Consider the following 18,150-nt stretch of genomic DNA (forward strand, 5'->3'; position numbering starts at 1 on the left):
TAGAAACCCAGATAGACCCTTTAAGTCCATCCTTAAGATCTCACTAATTCTAAATTGTTAATACCATATCCTTTTTCTACATTTTTAAAGATTTTTTAAAAAAATAAATAAATTTTGAAATTCTTATGGCTCTTTTGTCATATTTAAAGATACATTACTTATCTAATATTCAAAGATATATCAGTACTTGATTTAAGAATTCCCAACAATGATAGAAAGTGAGACCTCTCACCATAAATTGGTGAAATTATTGACCCAAGTTGTTCAATATTTTAACCATATAGTGTGTGTGTGTGTGTGTGTGTGTGTGTGTGTGTGTGTATGCTGATAAGTGGTCTCCCAGGCTAGGAGAACCTCTCACAGGACTCTCATACATTAATAATCACAGATTTTACATATCGTAATGAAAGATACAAAGCAAAATCAGCAAAAGGAAAAGGCACATGGGACAAAATCCAGAGGAAACCAGGCACAGTCTTGCAGAAGTCCTCTCCTAGTAGAGTCAGGCAGAATGTGCTTAATTCCCTCAGTAACCAGTTGTGACAATGAATATGAAATACTTTCTACCAAGGAAACTCACCAGAAACTGAGTGTCTAGAGTTTTTCCTTGGGACCATTCATATAGGCACCCTTTGTCTAGCAGGTACCACATTTCAAGACTATCAGTAGGCAATAGGTATTCACAGAAAACCACTTTTTTAGAACAGTTTATGCACTTCGTGAGCCATTCTCATCAATTACGATTTTTCCCATGATTGAAGTTTCTAGACATCATTAGTAAAAGGACAACTCTTCAAGCAGATCTTTCTCAAGATAGCAGTATCAGGTCTTCAATGTTAGCTATTTTCTGCCACTGTGTTTGGGTCTGTGTTCTATGTTCCCACTTTAATTTCACTGAGAAAAATAATAGAAGAAAATTTTCATGTATTCCCAGAAGCACATTTACCAAACCATTGTATATATACCCGTATGTTCTCAGTTCTCGCCTAATACTCCAGATTGTTCTCTTTAAGACCAATTGCTCTGCTTGTAGGGCTTATTCCATCTACTCTCATTCCTCCCTCTCACTACTCTTACCATACAAACACGCTACAATATTGATATATGAAAATCAAACAAAAAATCCTTATATTTAGTAAGTATAAGAATAAGAATCCCATTACCAAATCATCTTTAGATCATTCGAATAAATTCCACATGATTAAATATTCTTTTGCTACGGGAGATTTTCTTACTTTTAAAGATTTATACTCAATCCCTTACAAAGGTAGCATTTGCGTTATCTAATTACCTAACTGAAATATAATAAAATGGTAGGTATTTCATACTTATGCATATAAATTTATACATATTCCACTTAAAATATTTAAAACGAAACAAAATTAAGTTCAAATCACGGCTCTGCCATCAAGTCATCAGATTTCTTTTTTAACCAGGAAAAATGTGAACACAGTCCCCCACTACCACAAATTTTGCAGTTGAGTTTCCCACATTTGGAGAAATTGCACATCGAGAGTGCAATGGATAAGCCTTGCCCTTGGAAAACTAACTTCATAATCACGGTATCTCCCCTGCCAGTATTTCTCATTTTTTTTAAGTTTATTTTATTTATTTTGGGAGATGGCGGGTGGGGGAGGGGCAGAGAGAGAAGAAGATAGAGAATCCAAAGCAGGATCTGCTCTATCAGTGCAAAGCCAGATGCAGGGCTAATCCCATGAACTCTGAGTTCATGACCTGAATCAAAATCAAGAGTTGGACACTTAACTGACTAAGCCACCCAGTTGCCATAAGTCATCAGATTTTTAAGTCTGAAAAATTTATATGTAACTTTTCTAAACTTCAAATCCTATAATGTGAAGATAACTTTGTCATAAAAATGATCTGGGGTATTCATGTTTATGAATCTCTAATATTGCTATAAAGCTTGGAGTATCATGTGTTAGTCTATATTTTCTTCCAATCCTTGCACATTTCCCCCAAAATATCTTTTGCAGATAAAGAATGATTGAAAAAATCACAGAAATATTAAATTATTTAGATGGTAGTTTGTATTAAGGGCTCTGTCCCTTGAAAGCATGATGTTCATTCAGCTTTTAGCAGTTAAGTTCGAAGAATACACGTGAACTCCTTTACTGAATCTTATCTTACCCCTACTGACACTACATGCTGGAGCTTTTCATTTTTATGAGCATCTGGAAAAGCTATATGCCTACCGTCTTTTAATTCTTATGTATTATGTTTATTGTGAAGCACATTTTTAATATAACCACCCTGCAGATAATGAGTATTAGACTACTTTTTCTCTGTTTATTCTTTGTCAGAAGCTTAGGCTCTGTTACCATTGCAACATGTGTTTTTAATAGCATCTTAATTTAAATAGATTAATTTAAAATCCAGGTTGAAAGCAGAGGTGCAATAAAATATTTATTTAGAAACAGCTTTTGTAGTTTTACAAAAAGCCTAAATTATCTACTTAGAAACAGCTTCTTTATTTCTAAATTTCTATAAACGGAATTGAGTTTAACACATAGATCAATTTGAAGGAAATGGAATCTTTACAATGCTGAATGTTATAATCCTTACAGATAATGTTTTTCTCTAGTTATGTTTGTATTTATTTTAGCAGTCAGATATTTGCAGTTGTAGAGATCTTTCAAATATTTTCATAAAATTATACTTAAGAGTTTTATGTTGCTGAATTCTTTTATAAAGGACATTTATTTCTTATTTCAATTTACAAACATCCATTGCTAGCACTGAGATATACAATTGACTTTTACATATTGATTTTTTACCCTGTTAACTTATTAACTTATGTGCCTTTTTGGGGTACATTTCATGGGATTTTTATATACAGATTATTTTGTAGTTTATAAACAAAGGTAGCTTTATACTCATTTCTAATGTGTGTGAATTTTTTTTTCTTGCTTAAGACACTGGTTATGATTTTTCTAAAGTTTTTCTTTTAATATTTATTTGTTTCTTAGAGAGAGTGCAAGCAGGCAAGGGGCAGAGAGAGAGGGAGACACAGAATCTGAAGCAGGCATCAGGCTCTGAGTTGTCAACACAGAGACTGATGTGAAGCTTGAACCCATGAACTGTGAGATCATGACCTAAGCCAAAGTCAGACAGACCCTTAACCAACTGAGCCACCTAGGCACTCCAGGATCTTAATGCAATATCACGTGGAAGTGATAACAACAAATATAATTGTTTTACTCTTAATATTAGAGAAAAAAACACTCCCTCTTTCATCATTAAGTATCAGCTATAGATATTTTGTGTATGTTCTTTTTGGGGATGAAGAAATTTCTTTCTCTTCCTTGTTTGCTGGGGATTTTTATCATGAATGAGTGTTGAATTTTGTCAAATCCTTTTTATACATTTGTGCTATTGCCCATTTTTTTTTCTTTTATAGTCTCTAATATGATAAATTACATTGATTTGTTTTTCAGTATTAATTCAGCATCTTGCATTGCTGGGATAAAACCCAATTAGTGGTCATAAGTCATCACTTTTATTTATTGCTAGATTCAGTTTGCCAACATTGTTAAGGATCTTGTTATCTACATTAATACAGAAAAGTATCTCTTTATAATGTCTTTGTCTGCTTTTGATATCAGGGTAATAGTAGTCATATAAATGAGTTGTATAGTATTCCCTCATCTTCAATTTTGTGAATAATTGTGATTAGAACTCGAATTATTTTGTCTTGCCTCCAGGCTCTTTAACTTTCAGACAAATTATCTTTATGCCATTAACAACTAAGATATCAGAAAAAGACATATCAAATTTTTAGATATGTTTTCTTATATTGGACAATAGGATGTACAGGATTGTGAAACCTGAATAAATTAAAAACAACTTGAGTCCTGTGATTGCCTTAGTTTATTTACTATCTGAAGTTGGCTTTCAGGCCATAGCACAAAGATGAGGTAACCAAAATAGTCCCTTATTTGTTGAAGAGAAACGTATTATAGTTCAATGAGCCAGAAACAGAAAGAATGTGTGGATAGAATATTGAAAAAGAGAAAACTAGAAAGAGAACTTTAGAAATCAATGTAGGAGTTTCTTTAAATCTTTCAGTCCTTATTTTTGCAAACATTGGGTGAAATTCCATAAAAAACCCAAAGAAACCACTAGAACCCAGTAAGCCAAATAATTTCTGTAAATCACATGAGTTGAAGTTCCCAACAACCAGACTAGAGAGGCCTTGTATTACATAGAACATAAGCAGTGTCCTAAAAGGATCATGCTTTGAGAGTAGATCAAAATTAGGCCCAGAATCTAAAGTCAAGTATACTTATTTATAGTTTTTTAAAAGCATTTTGATGTATCATCCATCTAGGTTTTATTTTATGAATGGTGTTTGATAGAAATAGGTGTATATGAATATGTAGAGTGTGTATAAGTACATAATATATGACAGTTTCTTTGTACTATTAGGTCACATTACAAATCAAAGTCAGACAAGACTGGAATATTATTAAGTCAGTTACTTGGGCAATTAACAAGAGTTTTATACTTTTTTCCCTGTACTTTTTAATATTTCCTTTAAAATGGGAATGCTACTTTCTGTCTATTTGGGTTATCACCGAAATATATTCCTTCTTGTTTATTAAGGCCAATTCAGTTTTTTTTATTTGAACTTCAAAAGAAGAAGGGAAGGACCTAGAGGGTATCATGCTAAGCAAAATAAGAAAGAGAAAGACAAATACCATATGATTTCTCTCATATGTGAAATCTAAAGAAGAAGAAGAAGAAGAAGAAGAAGAAGAAGAAGAAGAAAGAGGAGGAGGAAGAGGAGGTGGGGGAGGGGAGGAGAAGGAGGAAGAGGAAGAGAAGAAAAAGGGGAAGAAACAAACAGCAGATTCAGACTTATAAATACAGAGAACAAAATGATGGTTGTCAGAGGGGAGAGGTGGGGGGGATGGGAAAAAGGGTGAAGTGGAGTGGAAATACAGGTTTCCAGCTATGGAATATGTCATGGAAATAAAAGGTACAGCATAGGGAATAGTCAATGATACTGTAAAAGCACTATATAGTTACATATGGTAGCTACACTCTGGTGAACATAGCATGACATATAGAGATGTAGTATCATAATGCTGTACACCTGGAACTAATGGAACATTGTGTTTCAACTATACTTGAATAAATAAACCCCAAAGGAGTAAGGGAGAAAATAAAAAGCTATTATAAATCTTATAAATATATACAAAAATTAAGAAAAGCATGATTGTCATAAGAATAGAACTGTTAAGCATAAAACAGAAGAACAAATGGATCTTGAAAGGTAAAATATGGTCTTTGGAATGAAAAAAAAAATGAGTGAGAGATGAGATTAATACCTGATTGGGCATATCAGAAGAAAGGATCAGTGAAGTTAAAGGCATAGAACTTTACCCAAAATAAAGTACAAAGTAACAATAATTGGAAAAGAAGGTTATATTATCAGTAAACTCTGGGAAATATTTAATACTCATGGCAATAGAAAATTTGAAAACAGAATAATGTAACTAAGTTTCAGTAGCTCAAAGAACTTTAAACAGAAAAACACAAAGATAATCGGATCAAGACAGATCACAATCAAATTGCTGAACAAAACTGATGGAGAAAAATCTTGAAAGCACATAGAGAGGAAAAAAATAACATATTATGTGTAGAAGAGAAAAATATGAATAAGAGTTCATGTCTCAAAATCCTGTATTCTAAAAGACAATGGAATGCCATCTTTAAAGTAACATCAAGAAGTTTTTTCATCATTTCCTTTGTGAAATCTAGTATTAGGCAGTGTTTTTTTTTTAATCTTATTACTTTATATGTTGGAGATATACTTGCCTCCTCTCATAATTTTTACACTGGTTAGTTTTCAAGTTTTCACCTTAGGTCAGACTTACAGACCATAAGAACATTGCCACTAATGTTGCTTTAAACATTTTATAACTAATGCCTATTAAGATTAGCATTTACATCACTATCATTTACATTTCCCTGTATCATACAACTCTGTTTCTATGTATTCGGGAAAAGGTGGTAAAGACAGGAAAAAGGGATGCTAGTATAAGCAAAGATATGTCACTTAGCCAATTAAAATATACATGTATTTATTTTAATAAGTATTTTTAAAAGACAACTGATTTGAATACCATTTTATTAAAGAGTTGTACATATTAAAAAACATAAAATACGTTTAGATACCTATAAAATTCAAATTCATAAACTTTGCTTGTGAATTTTTTTTTATTTTTCACAAAGTAATGGATGAAATACGTGTGAAATTATTAACATCATAAGCCACTAAGATGGATATTTATTTAAACCTTCAGCTTTTAAGGTCCATGGACATTGAGAATTATGTTTAGAAAAAAGAGGTTCTCATTTGCATTGAAGTAAATAAATGTCAAAACCCAACCATAAGTACAAGATCTGACTTCCACCACCTCCATAATTTTAAAGTGTAGAATAATTTAGGAATGAGTAAGAAAATGATGAAGTAAATGTGAGCAAGTTTTTATAATGTTATTACAATTTTTAAATAATATTATTCTGAAGAAACCACTTAGGCACCTTTTTTTTTCTTTTATAAAAGCCTGATATAAAAGTTTCAGGAAGAACAATATGTGAGGGGCACCTGAGTGGCTCAGTCAGTTGAGCATCTGATTTTAGCTCAGGTCATCATTTCATGGTTCAGGGGTTTGAGCCCCCATGTCAGGCTTTGTGCTGACAGCACAGAGCCTGCTTCAGATTCTCTGTCTCCCTCTCTCTCTATCCCTTCCCTGTTCATGCTCTCTCTCTCAAAAATAAATAAACTTTAAAAAAATATATGCAATATATGTAATATACAACATAGAAAACATCTTGTTTTAACATTATAATATTTAATACTACAATGTTTAATTTTAAGCATTTAAATATTTAAATATTAAACTTAATATGTAAACATTTAATACTATAAACATGTAATATATAATATAGTTGGAAAACACTATATCTACATTTAAATGTTACAATACTTGGCACCAAGAAAACATTTGAGGAATCCAGATAATATTCTTACTCATTTTTAGTTTGTCCTGAAAGCCTGAAAAATTTTACAGTATAACTTAGAGGACTTGGAATTTTAAGACATTTGAATCTTTTTCTTATACATAGGTGATTTGGTCATTATTATCTTAGTCATATTCTGTTTATGTCTTATAGCTTATGCAACACTGGACTGTTAACTAAAACGCTCTGTGCCTCAGTTTCCTTGCTAGTATAAGAACTCATTATTATCCTAAAAACCAGTAAGAATTAATGTGTTGTTTACTATATGTCATAAAATCCTTAAAACAGTGCATAATTACTGTGGAATTACATAATTACTCAGGTCATGATCTGGTGGTCCATGAGTTCAAGCCCCACATCGGGCTCTATGCTGATAGCTCAGAGCCTGGAGACTGCTTTGGATCCTGTGTCTCCCTCTCTCTCTGCCCTACCTTGCTTGTGGTCTGTCTGTCTGTCTCTCTCTCAAACTAAATAAATATTTAATTTTTTTTTAATTAAAAAAGAGGGAAATATAAATAATACAGGCCTACCTCAAGAAACAAACAAAAAAATTCAAATGAACAATCAAACCTTACACCTAAAAAAAGAATTAGAAAAAAAAGCAAAGTCTAAAACCAGCAGAAAGAAGGAAATAATAAAGATTAGAGCAAAAATAAATTATATAGAAACTAAAAACAAACAAACAAAAACAATAGAATAGATCAATGAAACCAGGAACTAGTTCTTTGAAAAAATTAATAAAATTGATAAACCTCTAACCAGACTTAACAAGTAGAAAAGAGAAAGGACCATATAAATAAAGTCACAAATGAGAGAGGAGAAATCACACCAAGAAATACAATAATTATAAGAATACGATAAACTATATGCCAACAAATTGGACAACCTAGAAGAAATGGATAAATTCATAGAAACATATAAATCACCAAAATTCACACAAGAAGAAACAGAAATTTGAACAGACAAATAACCAGCAAAGAAATTAAATCAGTAATCAAAAAAACTCCCAACAAACCAAAGTCTAGGACCAGATGGCTTCATAGGTGAATTCTACCAAACGTTTAAAGAAGAGTTAATATCTATTCTCAAACTATTCCAAAAAGTAGAAGAGGAAGGAAAACTTCCACTTTCATTCTATGAGGCCAGCATTACCTCAGTACTAAAATCAGATAAAGACACCACTAAAAAGAGAACTACAGGCCCATATATCTGATGACTACAAATAAAAAAATTCTCAATAAAATACTAGCAAACTAAATCCAACTATCCAACTATACATTAAAAAAAGTCATTCACCACTAACAAGTGGAATCTATTCCTGGCTTGTTAAAATACTTCAACACTTGCAAATCAATAAACATGATATACACCACATTAATAAAAGAAAGGATAAGAATCATACGATCTTTTCAACAGACACAGAAAAAAAACATTTGACAAAGTACAGCATCCATTCATGAAAAAAATCCTCAACAAAGTATGTGGGGGGGCATATCTCAACATAATAAAGGCCATCTACTAAAAATGCACAGCTAATATTATCCCCACTGGGGAAAAACAGCTTTTCCTCTACCAGGAACAAGACAGATGTCCACTCTTACTACTGTTATTTAACATAGTACTGGAAGTTTTAGCCTAGCAATCAGAAAAAAAAGAAATAAAAGACATCCAAATCTGTAAGGAAGAATTCAAACTTTCACTGTTTGCAGAAGACATGATAGTATACATAGTAAACCCAAAAAACTCCACCAAAAAACTAGAATTGATAAACAAATTCAGCAAAGGTGCAGGATACAAAATTGACATACAGAAATCTGTTGTATTTCCATTCACCCATAATGAAGGAGCAGAAAGAGAAATTAAGGAATCAATCACATTTATAATTGTACCCAAAACTGTTAAGATACCTAGAAGTCAACCTAACCAAAGAGGTTAAGGACCTGAACACTGAAAACTAAGAAACACTGATGAGATTGAAGATGGTGCAAAGAAATTGAAAGACATCCCAGTCTCATGGATTGGAAGAACAGATATTGTTACAATGTCTATAATACCCAAAGCAATCTACATATTTTAATGCAATCCTTATCAAAATACCACCAGCATTTTTCAGAGAGCTAGAACAAACAATCTTAAAATTTGTATGGAACCACAAAAGACTCTGAATAACCAAAAACCCTGAAACACAAAGCTGGAGGCATCACAATTCCAGACTACAAGTTATATTACAGAACTGTATAATCAAGACAGTATGGTAGTCGTACAAAAATAGACACATAGATCAATAGAACAGAATAGAAAACCCAGACATGGACCCGCAATTATATGGCAAATTAATTTTCAACAAAGCAGAACAGAATATCCAATGGAAAAAAGTCTTTTCAACAAATGGTTTGGGGAGAGCTGGATAGCAACATGCAATGAATGAAACTGGACCATTTTCTTACATTAAACACAAAAATAAATTCAAAATGGATTAAAGACCTAAATGTGAGAAAGGAACCCATAAAAATCCTATAAGAGAATACAGACAGTAACTTCTTTGACATTGGCAATAGGAAGTTTTTCCTAGTTATGACTCCCCAGGCAAGGAAACAAAGGAAAAAATAAACTCTTGGGTCTAGATCAACGTACAATACTTCAGCATAGTGAAGGAAACAATCAACAAAAGTAAAAGGTAACCCTCTTAATGGGAGAAGTTATATGCCAAGGACATATCTGATAAAGGGTTAGTATCCAAAATCTATAAAGGACTTATATAACTCAGCACCCAGAAAATGAGCAATCCAATTAAAAATGAGCAGAAGATACAAATAGACATTTTAACAAGGAAGACATCCAGATGGCCGATGGACACATGAAAAGATGTTCAACATTTCTCATTATCAGGGATATACAAACCAAAACTACAATGAGATATCACCTCACACCAGTCAGAATGGCTAAAATCAACAACCCAAAAAACAACCAGTGTTGGCAAGGATGTGGAGATAGGGGAACTCTCAACCATTGTTGGTGGGAATGCAAACTGGAGCAGCCTTTCTGGAAATAGTATGGAGGTTCCTCAAAAAGTTAAAAGAGAACTACACTATGACCCAGCATATTATACTTGTAGGTATTTACCCAAAGAATACGAAAATACTAATTGAAAGGGATATACATATCCCAATGTTTATATATAAGGGATATGCACACCCCAAAGTTTATATATATGAATATTATATATTATATATAATAATATAATTATATTATTTTAATTATTATATATTTTAATTAATATATATTATATATAATAATATAATATATATTATATATAATAATATAATATAGATTATATATAATAATATAATATAGATTATATAATAATATAATATATATTATATATAATAATATAAAATATATATTATATATATGAATATTACTCATCCATAAAAAACAATGAAATCTTGCCTTTTGCAACAACATGGTTGGACCTAGAAAGTATTATGCTAAATGAAATAATTCAGTCAGAGGAAGAAAAATACCATAAGATTTCAGTCAAATGGAATTTAAGAAACAAAAAAAAAATGAGAAAAGGGGGAAAAAAGAGGGAGAGAGGCAAACCAGGAAACAGACTCTTAATTATAGAGAATAAACTGATGACACTAGAAGGGAGCAGGGTGGGAAGGATGGGTTAAATAGGTGATGAGGATTAAGGAATTCACTTGCTGTGCTGAGTACCACGTGAGGTATAAAAGTGATCAATCACTACCTTATACATCTAACACTAATATTATACTGTTATGTTAACTAACTTGATTTAAAATAATTTCTTTAGAAGTTTGAAAAAAGAACATTGTATCATATTTGAGAAGGCTTTCACTCCTATGAAAAGCAATAAAGACAGGTAATGGGATGAGAGTGCTGGGTTAGAATTTTAAATGGGATGATCTTGGTAGGCCATCACCAAGGAGGTGCATTTGAATAGAGCTGAAGCTAAGGAAAAGTAAAGCCAGGTGGCTATTGTGAGGAGAACACTTGAAGAGAGGAAATAATACAAAAGCCCTGAGGCAGGAGACAGACACAATGTTGAAGAGACTGTTGTTTCTTCAGTACAGCTGAAACAGAGAGAGTGAGGGGGGTAGTACGGGAAGATGAGGTCAAATAACAGGGTCAGTATATTGTGGTGTGGGTCCACTGGGCTAAAGGTAAAAAATAATAAAAGGAAACCTCATTTAAAATGAGGTCTGAAGGCCAGAAAGGGGGTGCTCTCACTTTCTAACACTCCAATTGCAGACTCCGACAGGAAGACTTTACCTTGCATTCTGAGCAAGCAAAAGCTTACTTTACAACTGCAGCAGGAGGAAGAGTCTCTCATAGCTCAGCAACAGCCCAGCCAATGAGAGAAGTCACAATTCAGCCAATAAAAAGCCCCTACACTTCAAATTCCCAATTTATTTCAATGGATTTTTTTTTGTTTGCAACAACACCTCCCCAACATGCCTCACCTTCCCTCTATAAAAGAGTGTTCTTCTCCTTTATTCTCTGGATGTGCCTAAGGTTTTGCTGAGGCTTGGCCACAGTGGCAATTCTCGGTTATCCCCCAAATAAACCCATTTTTGCTGGTAAAAAAAAATCAAATTGCATGAGTTTTGCTTTGTTTTTAAATTTTTTAAATGTTTATTCGTTTTTGAGATGGGGGGGAGAGAGAAAGAGAGAGAGAGGTGGTGCATGAGCAGGGAAGGGGCACAGAGACAAAGGGAGACACAGAATCTGAAGCAGTCAGGCTCCAGGCTCTGAGCTGTCAGCACAGAGCCTGATGTGGAGCTAGAACTCACAAACCCTGAGATCATGACCTGAGCCAAAGTCAGAGGCCCAACTGATTGAGCCACCCAGTCGCCCCAGATTGTAAGGGTTTTTAATATATTATAGACTATTTATAAGAACCAAAAGATGTGTGTGTGTGTGTGTGTGTGTGTGTGTGTGTGATATGTATCTCGCTCCCTCTCTCAATCTAAAAATTAGATGGGGTACATGAGTGTGTTTTTCAGTACAGAGGAAAGAATCTTTAAATAAGAGATTTCATAGGCAAAAGAAATAACTTTTTAGGTTACGACAATGACGTGCTTCTGAGTGTGATAGAACACGTGACTCTTGGTCTCAGGGTCATGATTTCAAGCCCCACACTTGGTGTAGAGATTACTTAAATAAATAAAACAGGGGCGTCTGGGTGGCTCAGTCGGTTAAGTGTCTGACTTCAGCTCAGGTCACGATCTTGCGGTCCGTGAGTTCGAGCCCCGCGTCGGGCTCTGGGTTGATGGCTTAGAGCCTGGAGCCTGCTTCCGATTCTGTGTCTCCCTCTCTCTCTGCCCCTCCCCTGTTCATGCTCTGTCTCTCTCTGTCTCAAAAATAAATAAACGTTAAAAAAAATTTAAAATAAATAAATAAAATACTTTTGGGGCACCTGTGTGGCTCAGTCGGTTGGGCATCCAATTCTTGATATTGGCTCAAGTCATTTTCTCACAGTTTGTGGGATCAAACTTGGGATTTTTTTTTTCTCTCTCTCTCAAAATAAATAAATAAACATCGTTTTCTAAAGACATGCTGCCAAGTGCAATGGTTAAAGTTGTGTCTTATACAAACCTTCACCTTCCACAGACGGTTGATCCGGCAAAAGTGAATACAGTTAAAAGCATCCATTTTGAGACTCAAGTAAATATTTCATTTTTCCGTTTCTGTTGTTGGGGGCATGTTGTTGTTTTTGTTTTTTATATCTGTTTCATTTAAGCTTTTGTGTTCTTATTGTTGCTGCTGTTAGTCAACAAGAAACAATTGGAACCAGGAAGTTTCCAATTTCTAAACTTCCACTGATATGAAAGACAAACCCAATACCTAATAACCAAATTTCCAGGAATAATAGACCATGGGTACACTACAACATTTCTAATGGAAGCCTTATTTAATTTATTCTTTCAAGATGTCAAAGTAGTTACGATATTCTCATGTTGAAAGAACTATTGCATGTTAGCATTTAACAGCGAAGACATTGCAAGTGTTTATCACGTTAGAGAATTAATCACATGTAAGGAAATTAATTATTTGAAAAGTACAAACGGGAAATTTAGTCTTTTAAAATCAACACGGTCCTTTAAATGTCACAAAAATTATAATACAGACTGTGCTATCAAATATATATAAAGTTCCAAATATGTATGAATTTTGTTTGGCCTTCTAATTAGTTTGAAAAGGCATTGCTACCTCTTTATGGAAAAAATATGGGTGGAATGAGATGATCCTAAGAATATATAATTATATTCCATTTATTCATACTTCTTCTATCTTACTTTGGAAAGAAGAAATGATTTCTATATAAGTAAATGAAATATGGAGGTGTTAACTCCAAATGCCTCTTCTCCATGCTGCTCAGGCCATCTTTGCCAGTTAATGAATAGATAACAACCAATTTATATGAGGTCTCCAGAGAACCCATAAGATGAGTATCACAATGCTATAAAATCATTTTCGTTCTTTGTAGTGCTAGAAACTAAAAGAGAATTCACAAAATTTCTAGTATATGAAGAGTTTTTGCCCGAAAAACTGACAATTTAGCTTGTTTACCTCCCTCTTCATAACTATTGTGATTTTTTTAAAATTTTATTGTGCCCTTAGGAATTGATAGTGGTAAATGTGAATCTATCTTTCAGTGATCATTATATTAGTCTCTTAAATTGATATGAAGCATGATTCTAAATCATACCTCACAAATTTTGTAACTTGAGATGAAATGCATCACATAAATCCAGTTATCAATGATTCAGTTTAAAGCCATAGAAGTTCTGGGGCACCTGGGTGGCTCAGTAGGTTAAGCCTCCAACTTCGGCTAAGGTCTTCATCTCACCATTCATGAGTTGGAGCCCTGCATCGGGCTCTGTGCTGACAGCTCAGAGCCTAGAGCCTGCTTCGGATTCTGTTGTTTTCCTCTTTCTCTGCCCCTCCCTAACTCACACTCTGTCAGTCCTCAAAAATAAACATTAAATACATAAATAAAGCTACACAAGTGCTTTATAATCACTCTGAGATTTCCTTGCAAATTACATAAGCTAGAGTAACTAAATACCTTAGTTATCTGATATGAATATTCTCAATTTTACCTTATTTCTGTAAAGGTATATGCTTTTTCTGAATTTAAGATTTCCTACTTAAGAAATGAATGACTTCTTACTAGACATGTTGCTGAAGGCAAAGGAAACAAAAGCAAACATGAGCTATTGGGACTTCCTCAAGATAAAAAGCTTCTGCACAGCATAGAAAACAATCAACAAAACTAAAAGGCAGCCTATGTAATGGGGGATGATATTTGCAAGTGATGTATCTGATAAAGGGTTAGTATCCAAAATCTATAAAGAACTTCTAAAACTAAACACTCAAAAGTAAACAACCCAGTTAAGAAATGGAAACAAGGCATGAATAGACACTTTTCCAAAGTTGACATCCAGATGGCTAATAGACACATGAAAAGTTGCTCAACATCACTCATCCTCAGGAAAATTCAAATCAAAACTACAATGAGATACCACCTCCACTTGCCAGAGTGGTTAAAATTAACAACACAAGAAACAACAGATGTGGGCAAGGATGCAGAAAAAGGGGAGCCCTGTTGAGCTGTTGGTGGGATAGCAAAGTGGTTCAGCCACTCTGGAGAATAGTATGGATGTTTCTCAAAAATCTAAAAATAGAACTTGCCTATAATCCAGCAATTGCACTATTAGGTATTTATCCAAAGAATATAAAAATTCAGATTTGAAGAGGTACATGCACTCAAATGTTTATAAGCAGCATTGTCAACAATAGCCAAACTATGGAGACAGCCCAAATGTCCATCAACTGATGAATAGATAAAGAAGATAGAGTACACATATACAATGGGATATTACTCAGCCATCCAAAAAACAAAATCTTTCTATTTGCAATGATGTGTGCGGAGCTAGAATGTGTTATGCTAAGCAAAATGAATCAATCAGGAAAAGATAAATACTATATAATTTAACTCGTGTGGAATTTCAGAAACAAAACTGATGGACATATGGGAATGGGGGAAGAGAATAGAGAAACACCACAAAAGACTCTTAATGATAGAGAACATACTGAGGGAGGTTTGGAGGGAGGGAGGTTGGTGGGAGATGGGCTAGTTGGATGATGGGTATTAAGGAGGTTACTTGTTGTGATGAGCACTGGGTGTTGTATGTAAGTGATGAATCACTGAATTCTACTCATGAAACCAATATTGCACTGTATGTTAACTACCTAAAATTAAAAAAAAAAAAGATACAGGGCATGGTCTATAACTGCAACTGCAAAGCAAGATTAATAGGAATTAGGGCATAAACTGTTAAATAACTATCCTGAAGGTAAGAATACACCCAAACTCTGTATGTTCACTCATTGACAAATATTTTTGGAACACTTCTTTAGCATATTGTTCTAAGGACAATTCTAAGAGCTAGGATTAGAGAGTGAATAAAACAGCCCCAATCCCTACCCTTAAGAAGACTTCACACAACTGGGAGAGAAATTGCAGGAAATTAATACACACATAATAAATGTGTATTAAACATATATATGATAATTTCAGTTGTTAGGTGTTAAGGAGAAAATGCAGAAAAAATGGAGAAATGTAAGGGGTAGGTAAGGCTTTTTAGATTTTAGGCTGGGTTAATCTAAGATATGTGACATTTAAGTAAAGGTCCAATAGCAGTAAGGAAAGAAAACATGTGACTATGTAGGGAAAGAAAGTTTCAGAAAAAGGAAGACAATGCTTTGTAAAAAGGAAGACCAATAGTTTTTGCAAGAAGTCTCTTAAGCTACTTTAGACAGAATCCCTCCACCCCTGATTTCTCATCACCCTCAACAGTTGATCAACTTCCTCATCCCTACCATTCTCCGAGGTGATTACCTGATCACTCTCACCTGCCTTCAGCAGTAATTCTATTTGACATGATTAGCAAAAATTCCCCCTACCTTTGATGTCTCCTCTAAGGAATTTCCTACCCAATGATCTTCCAAATTGCTCCTTAACTATAAATCCCCAGTAAGCTTATTGTATTTGGACTTGAGTCCCATCTCTCTCCCCCATTGTGATAGTCCTGAAACCTGTCACAGGTCTTGAATAAAGTCTCCCTTCTTGTCTTACTGATTGTCAGAATATTTTTTTTTCTTTAATAGAGTCATTGGTCATTATCAGTCTAATGGACTTCAAAAAACTAAAGATAATCTATGATGATCCAATAATTTTTTTTTCATGTTTATTTGTTCTTGAGAGAGATATTGAGAGAGAGGGAAAGAGAGAGAGAATCTGAAGTAGGCTCCAGGCTCTGAGTTGTCGGCACAGAGCTCAATGTGGGGCTCGAAGTCATGAACCATGAGATAGTGACCTGAGCCAAAGTCTAATAAAACTAATCAAATTCATGGAGAAAAATGAAAAAAAAAAACCATGATTTTTTTACAGTAATAGAAATGCTTATATTGGATTATGTAGGGCTCAGTAGCTGTAGCTTCCAACATTTATTCTTCTTGACATTAGGAATAATTCAAATAAAGAAGTTAAAATATTTACCATTGAATAAAATAAGTGCTTACTCCATCTATAAAGAAAGATATTAGATTGGATGTTGCTGGATTGTGAAGCTCTAGTGATTGCTACTAGGGGAAAATTAGCTGTTACAAAGGAAGTATTAAGATGATTCACAATGGGAGTCTGATTTTCAAATGAACTCAAATTATGAAGAGAAAGAGAAAAAAAGTAAAGCTCACGTCATTGCTGAAAAAAGAAATCTTACTGGCAAAATATAGGAGGAAAAAAGTGCTGAATCTAAAGACTATGTTAAAAAGGCCAACCAAAGAGCAAGGTATATGCATCAGTTAATTAACAAAGCAAGAAATAAAAGCTTTGCAAAAGCATTATTGAGGAGCAAAGCCTTTCATGGAAATTAATTAATACACACGGTAGGCAAAGACTGAGGATTTGTAGTGTATGACTTCAAGGCAGAAAGAGTGCTAAAACACACCTACAATCTCAGAGGGAGCACAGATGACACCACAGTGGCCATTACTTACTTGGCTCCCTGGGTAATGGAGCGCATTAGTTTGAGGAACTGGAATTATGTGTCAGAATCCCGTTAGATAACATTTATAACTCATGTGGACAATATTCCTCCACAGCACACAGTGTGTGCTACTGAACAGTCCTCTGTGTATATGGGTGTTTAATTTTAGAGTTTGGATTGTCTTAAAAAATCGACTTGACTTTATTTAAAATCCTGAATTTAAAAATTCCTCTTTCTTTCCCCTTCATCAGCAGTTCCCAGAGTGATCTCTGCCTGAAAATACAGTAAAAATTCTGGTTTCCAGTTTTTTTTTTCCCTAACACTGTTGACTTACTGTGTTTTTTATCCTATCCTGAAAATAACAGTTTTCAAAGGGTCAATCATTTTGAGTTCTGTGCAAATAGCCTGTTCAACTTCATTCCAACCCACTTATGGGCCAGCTAATTCATAGTATGATTGATTCAATTAAGTATTTTTATCAATCAATAAGGCTTTTCATGAGGTGCTTGATTAAAAGTTCTGTGGTTTTTTACAAAAATAATTAAAATCATGGTAATTTCTGTGTTTTTTTGCATTATTACTCTACAGAAAAATTTTGACAATTCAATATGAAAATTATTCTTCCTTTTTCTGTTATGATAATTCATGGTTGGAACCCAGAGGAAGCTAAAAGTGAGATGAAAATGTATACTTTGTACACATGGCTTAGATCTTTTGATGTTCGAATTTTCTAGAAGGACTTGTCAGCATCTCCTGACACCATAGTACTGCTGGTACATTAGGACACCTGCCTTCCAACACTGTGATTGAGAAAGCCATATCACTTGGGAGTCCAGTTGTTTTCATTTATTTTGATAAAATTTTATGAGTAATTGCTAGTAGTTTCTGCTGTTACTGCTAGCTATATATTCTTGCAAATTTTAACCCCAAAGCAGTATTTATTTTCCTAAAGGGAATAGGTTTATTATCATGGATAGGACTCCTAACCAACAACTCATCCCCTCTCAGAACAACTGAC

The 18,150-nt window shown here is 33.9% G+C and overlaps 1 pseudogene; it reads right to left on the bottom strand.

Moving 5' to 3' along the window:
- Positions 1-1,432: 1,432 nt before the first annotated feature.
- Positions 1,433-1,581, bottom strand: LOC113600978 (uncharacterized; annotated as a pseudogene).
- Positions 1,582-18,150: the final 16,569 nt, after the last annotated feature.

The sequence above is a fragment of the Acinonyx jubatus genome, chromosome B1, assembly GCF_027475565.1.
Source record: "Acinonyx jubatus isolate Ajub_Pintada_27869175 chromosome B1, VMU_Ajub_asm_v1.0, whole genome shotgun sequence".
Classification (NCBI taxonomy): Eukaryota; Metazoa; Chordata; class Mammalia; order Carnivora; family Felidae; genus Acinonyx; species Acinonyx jubatus.